The following is a 6,640-nucleotide window of genomic DNA, read 5'->3' on the forward strand; positions in this document are numbered from 1 at the left end:
GCATGGATGTTAGCCCAGGGCCAGTCTTCCTCAGCAAAAAGAGGAGGATTGGCAGATGTTAGCTCAGGGCCAATCTTCCTCACAAAAAAAAAAAATAAAAAAAATAATAAACACTCAACAAACAAGGAATAGAAGGAAACTACCTCAACATAATAAAAGCCATATATGAAAAACCCACAACAAACATCATACACATTAGTGAAAGATTGAAAGTTTTTCCTTTAAGATTAGGAACAAGGCAAGGATGCCCACTTTCACTACTTCTATTCAACATAGTCCTAGAAGTTCTAGCCAGAGCAATAAGGTAAGAAAAAGAAATAAAAGACATCCAAATCAGAAAGGAAGAAGTAAAATTATCTGTTTGCAGATGATATGATCATATATGTAGAAAACCCTCAAGATTCCACAAAAAACCCCACAAAACTCTTAGAACTCATAAAGGAATTCAGCAAAGTAGCAGGATTCAAAATCAACACACAAAAATCAGCTGCATTCCTATACATGAACAAGGAACAATCTAAAAAGAAAATTACAAAAACAATTCCATTTACAATAGCATCAAAGATAATAAAATACTTAGGAATTAACTTAACCAAGGAAGTGAAAGATTAGTATAATGAAAACTACAAAACATTGCTAAAAGAAATTAAAGAAAACATAAATAAACAAAAACACATCCCATGTTCATGGATTGGAAGACTTAATATTGTTAAAATGTCAATACTACCCAAAGTGATCTGCAGATTCAGTGCAATCCCTAGCAAAATCCCAATGCCAGTTTTTGTAGAAATGGAAAAACTCGTCCAAAATTCAAATGGAATCTCAAGGGACCCCAAATAGCCAAAATAATCTTGAAAAAGAACAAAACTGGAGGATTCACACTTCCTGATCTCAAATCTAACTACAAAGATAGGGTAACCAAAAGAGTGTGTTATTGTCATAAAGACAGACAGATAGACCAATGGAATAGAATAGACAGCCCAGAAACAAATGCTCACATATATGGCCAAATGATTTTTGACAAGGGTGCCAAGACCACTAAATGGAGAAAGGACAGTCTTTTCAACAAATGGTGCTGGGAAAACTGAATGTCCACATGCAAAAGAATTAAGTTGCACCCTTACCTAACACCATATACAAAAATGAACACAAAATAGACCAAGGATCTAAATGTAAAACCTAAAACAATAAAACTCTTAGGAAAAAACATAGGACACAAGCTTAACAACATTGGATTTGGTAATGATTTCTTGGATATGACACCAAAGACACAGGTAATAACAACAAAAACAAAAACAGACAAATTGGACTTTATGAAAATTTAAAAATTTTGTGCATCAAAAGATACTACTGACAGAGTAAAAAGGCAACTCACAGAATGGGAGAAAATATTTGCAAATCATATATCTGATAAGGGATTAATATCCAGAATATATAGAGAACTGCTAAAATTTTTTTTTTTATAATTTTATTTATTTATTTATTTTTCCCCCAAAGCCCCAGTAGATAGTTGTATGTCATAGCTGCACATCCTTCTAGTTGCTGTATGTGGGACGTGGCCCCAGCATGGCGGGAGAAGCAGTGCGTCGGTGTGTCCCCGGGATCCGAACCCAGGCCACCAGCAGCGGAGCGCACGCACTTAACCACTAAGCCACAGGGCCGGCCCTGAACTGCTAAAACTTAACAAAAAAAAAAAAACAAACAACCTAATTCAAAAATGGTTAAAGGACCTGAATAGACATTTCTCCAAAGAAAAAAACAAATGGCCAATAAGCACAGACAAAGATGCTCAACATCACTAACCATTTGGGAAACTGAAATCAAAACTATAATGAGAGGGGCCGGCCCAGTGGCATAGTGGTTAAGTTAGCGCTTGGGCGGCCTGGGGTTCGCAGGTTTGGATCCCAGGCACGGACCTAAGCACCGCTTATCAAAGCCATGCTGTGGTGGCATCCCATATAAAGTACAGGAAGATGGGCACGGATGTTAGCCCAGGGCGAATCTTCCTCAGCAAAAAAGAGGAGGATTGGCAACAGGTATTAGCTCAGCACTAATCTTCCTCAAAAAAAAAAAAAAACCTACAATGAGATACCACCTCACACCCATTACGATGGCTACTGTCAAAAAAACAAAACAACAAGTGTTGGCAAGGATGTGGAGAAATTAAAACCTTTGTGCACAATTGGTGGGAACATAAAATGGTACAGCCACTGTGGAAAACAGTATGCACGTCCTTAAAAAATTAAAAATAGAATTACCATATGATCCAGCAATTCCACTTCTGGGTATATACCCAAAAGAATTGAAAGCCGGGACTCAAAGAGGTATTTGTATACCCATGTTCATAGCAGTATTACTCACAATAGCTAAAACATGGAAGCAACCCAAGCATCCATCGATAGATGAATGGATAAGCAAAATGTGGTATATACAAACAATGAAATATTGTCTTTAAAAGGAAGGAAATTCTGCAATATGCTACAACATGAATGAACCCTGAAGACATTATGCTAAGTGAAATAAGCCAGTCACAAAAGGACAAATACTTGAATGACTCCACTTATATGAGGTACTTAAAGCAGTCAAAATCATAAAAACAGAAAGTATAATGGTGGTTGCCAGGGATTAGGGGAAGTGGAGAATGAGGAGTTATTGTCTAATGGGTACAGAGGTCAGTTATACAAAATAAAGAGTTATGGGGATAGATGGTGGTGATGGTTACATAACAATGTGAATGTATTTAATACCACCGTACTGTTTACTTAAATGTGGTTAAGACAGTAAATTTTACGTGATGTGTATTTTACCACAATAAAAAAGAAGTATTCAGATGCAAGTTCTGGGATCGCATCTTCCAGCTTGGGCCTGTACCAGGACCACACGCATGAACACAGCTAAATGAATTAAGGACCAAGATCCACTCGAAATCATTCATCTCAAAAAGGTTCTGAAGTTGGATGGTGGTGATGATTGTACAACAATGTGAATGTACTTAATGCCACAGAACTGAACACTTAAACATGGTTAAAAGGGTAAATTTATTTTATATGTATTTTACCATAATTTTTAAAAATTTATCTCAGCCTGAAGTGAAATGAACATTAGCTGACAGAGGTTTTGATTTCTTTGAGCATCGCAAGAGAAACTTGATGAATAAAGCAATCAGTGGGAATACTACACGCAGTGCTCTCATCCCAATTCTCACTGACTTCTTGGTGACCTGGGTGACGGTATAAGAATCCCAGAAGTAATGAGAAAATCTTAGTAGGTTGCTTCCATTTGACGCAACAAGTATTTATTGCAGCATCTACTATGTGCAAACTATTATGTTAAAAAAGCACAAAGCAAGACAGCAAATTAGAGAAGTGATGCAATTACAGATGAAGTCTGCCAGTGGCCTTGAGCAGCTCTCAGATGTTTGTAACCCTGGCTCTAACTGTACGATGTGGATTCCTTTTAAGTCTAGAGTCATCAGAACTGTCACAGATACATTCGGTGGAGACAGGCAACAGCTTACATTTAGTCACCATCTCTTTCCATAAAGAACTGTGGAGTGTTTCAGAAATATATTTACAGGATTACAGTTAATGAAGCAAAACCCCTTAACAGTGAATGTAGCTGTCTCTACCATATAATGCAATGAAACAGTATAAATTTGAAAGTTAGTATGGTCACAAGAAGACTAAGAATTGTGTAAAATAACCCAGGAGTTGAGGATAAGTACACAGTCCACGTGATGACCTCTTTCTAGAGGAGTCCCCCTATCGAAAAAAAGGTTAGAAAAATTTTTTAATCATAGAAGTATTAAGTTCATTGAATATAAACCAAGTGGTTAAAAAGTGAAATAAACAGCTAAAGTTTCCCATTTATCCTTTTAGCTCAATTTTAAGCTTGATAAATAATTAGTATACTTTTAGAAACGCATAGTTAGAATATAAATAGAATATTATATATACTGCAACTCCCATTTTCTACCACTTGGAGATCTGTATTCCAAGCTAGTCTTTTTTATTGTTCTTTTTTAAAGATTTTGGTTTCTTTAAATTTTGTTTTAAATAAAAAATATGGCTTTTTTTGAAACAAAAAAAGCTTTTGAAACAAAAGGCTTTTGAAACAACCAACATAATACAATTATGTATAAGGAAAATATTAAATTTTGTGTCAACTTGACTAGGCTATGGTGTCCAGTTGTATGGTAAACACTAGATGTTGTTGTGAAGGTATTTTGTAGATGTGAATAACATCTACAATCAGTTGACCTTAAGATTACGCTCCATAATAGGGGTGGGTCTCATCCAATCAGTTAAAGGTCTTAAGAGAAAAAACTGAGGTTTCCTGAAGAAAGAATTCTGCCTCAAGACTACAGAAATTCTGCCTGAGGTTCCAGTCTGTTGGCCTGCCCTGCTGCCTTACTGACATCAGACTTGCCAATCCCCTACAGTCCCAAGGACCTATTCCTTAAAATAAATCATGTATGTGTACACACACACACACACACACACACACACACACACACAGACGCACACTCTATTGGTTCTGTTTCTCTGGATAACTCTAATACACATCCTTTAAATCCATTTCCTAGGGGCCGACCCAGTGGCACAAGTGGTTAAGTGTGCACGCGCCGCTGCGGTGGCCCAGGGTTTGCCGGTTCAGATCCCAGGCGCGCACCGACACACTGCTTGTCAAGCCATGCTGTGGCGGCGTCCCATATAAAGTGGAGGAAGATGGGCACGAATGTTAGCCCAGGGCCAGTCTTCCCCAGCAAAAAGAGGAGGATTGGCAGATGTTAGCTCAAGGCCGATCTTCCTCACAAAAAAAAAAAAAAAATTCCATTTCCTACATACAAAGGTTTATGCTTTTTCCCTAAGAAATGAGTTCATGGTATACATGGAGTCTACATCTTAACTTTTTCCTACTTAACAACATATCGTGGACATCTTTCCAGGTCAACAGGCAAGATCTAACTCATTCCTCTCAAGAGCCACATAGTAAGCCATTGCACAGATTATTATGTAAGCAGGGGAGCCAGAGACACAGAGGTAGTTTCCAGTGTTTTGCTCTTGGTACCATTATTTTGCATCAAGCTTTCAAGAAGCAGATTTATACACTGCCCTTGTCTTATATTCCTATGCTTTGCTTCAGAATGGACCTTATAATCTACCAAAGATTTACCCCGTCAGATTTTCCCAGCTGCCAGTTTAAAAATAAACAGCCTGGATATAAGGTCAAAAGTGTGTAACAGGTGCTAGGCAAGTGAGAGTTCCACTGTTCACAGGCATTTGAGAAACGCCAGCAGCAAGCTGTCCTCCCTGACCTCGGTATGAAGTCAATCCTGTACAAGTACGACATTTACTGTCACTGGTAGGAGAACCAAGAGAGAAAGTCTCCCCCTGTTTCCTCATTCTATTTTTTCAACAGACCACTATGTTTAATTCAAATGCTAAGCAGACAGGCACCTAGAAAATATTTTTAAGTAAAAAATTAATAAACCAGCTTTGCATTTCATCCACTGGTTGTTTTACGCCAACCAGAGATGTCTCTGGCTGGTCCACAGTTAACCAGGACCCCAGCTCCTACCTCGAGCCAACACCAAAGGCTGGAAGAAGGACCGAGGGACTTGAAAGTACAAGGCACTGATGTCAACACGTTGGTGTTCTGAATCTCCAGGGTGCCCTGCCAGGCCAGCCCATGAGTCAAATGCACCGGCCTCTACTGAGCTGCAGAGTATTTCATATAATGAGAGGGCACACAGGTATCCAGGCAATCAGTAGTAACATGATCCCAACAACTCCCCTAGGCAGAAACAAGTGTCTGCAGCCACCTTCACAAATGCTGTTTCTACTCCAGCCCTCTGGACTCTTTGGAGATTGTCTTTGTCTAAAGATTCCGGGCCGGCCCCGTGGCTTAGCGGTTAAGCGCGCACGCTCCGCTGCTGGCGGCCCGGGTTCAGATCCCCGGCGCACACTGACGCACCACTTCTCCGGCCATGCTAAGGCCGCGTCCCACATACAGCAACTAGAAGGATGTGCAACTATGACATAGAACTATCTACTGGGGCTTTGGGGGAAAAAATAGATAAATAAATAAAATTATAAAGATTGATATTTATCTGAAATAACCACAATTATTTTTATTATATATTACTTCAGTTTATTAAATAATGAAACAAGGTTTATGCCACATATTCCAACAACGTTTAAAATATAAAGGCTTATGAAAAATTTATAGTCTTTATATAATATATACTATTTCTAACACATGAATAAATATGCAGAACAGGAGCCATTTTTTATATCACAGATCAGCAACATTTAGCATCAATAATTACAGAACTCCACAAGCAAACAAAAAATTCCATTTTCTTCTTTTTGGTTATAAAAGCTCAAAATCCTTTTGCTATATTTAAGCTATATCCAAGGGGGGCGTGGGGACTTGTAGCCACACCCCTGAAAACAAGGGGACCGAGTCTCCCAAGTCCCTAAGTTCTTTCTTGGTTAGAAGCTTCAACAATTGCATTAACCCTTTCAGGAAGCAGAAAAAACAAAACAGGTTAGGATCCTGTTCTACAAGGTGTTTAATAAAGCTACACTGAAGAAATACTAAATTTTTGTCTCGAAAACTTGCTTAAGTTTCACAG

Source organism: Diceros bicornis, chromosome 9, assembly GCF_020826845.1.
Source record: "Diceros bicornis minor isolate mBicDic1 chromosome 9, mDicBic1.mat.cur, whole genome shotgun sequence".
Classification (NCBI taxonomy): Eukaryota; Metazoa; Chordata; class Mammalia; order Perissodactyla; family Rhinocerotidae; genus Diceros; species Diceros bicornis.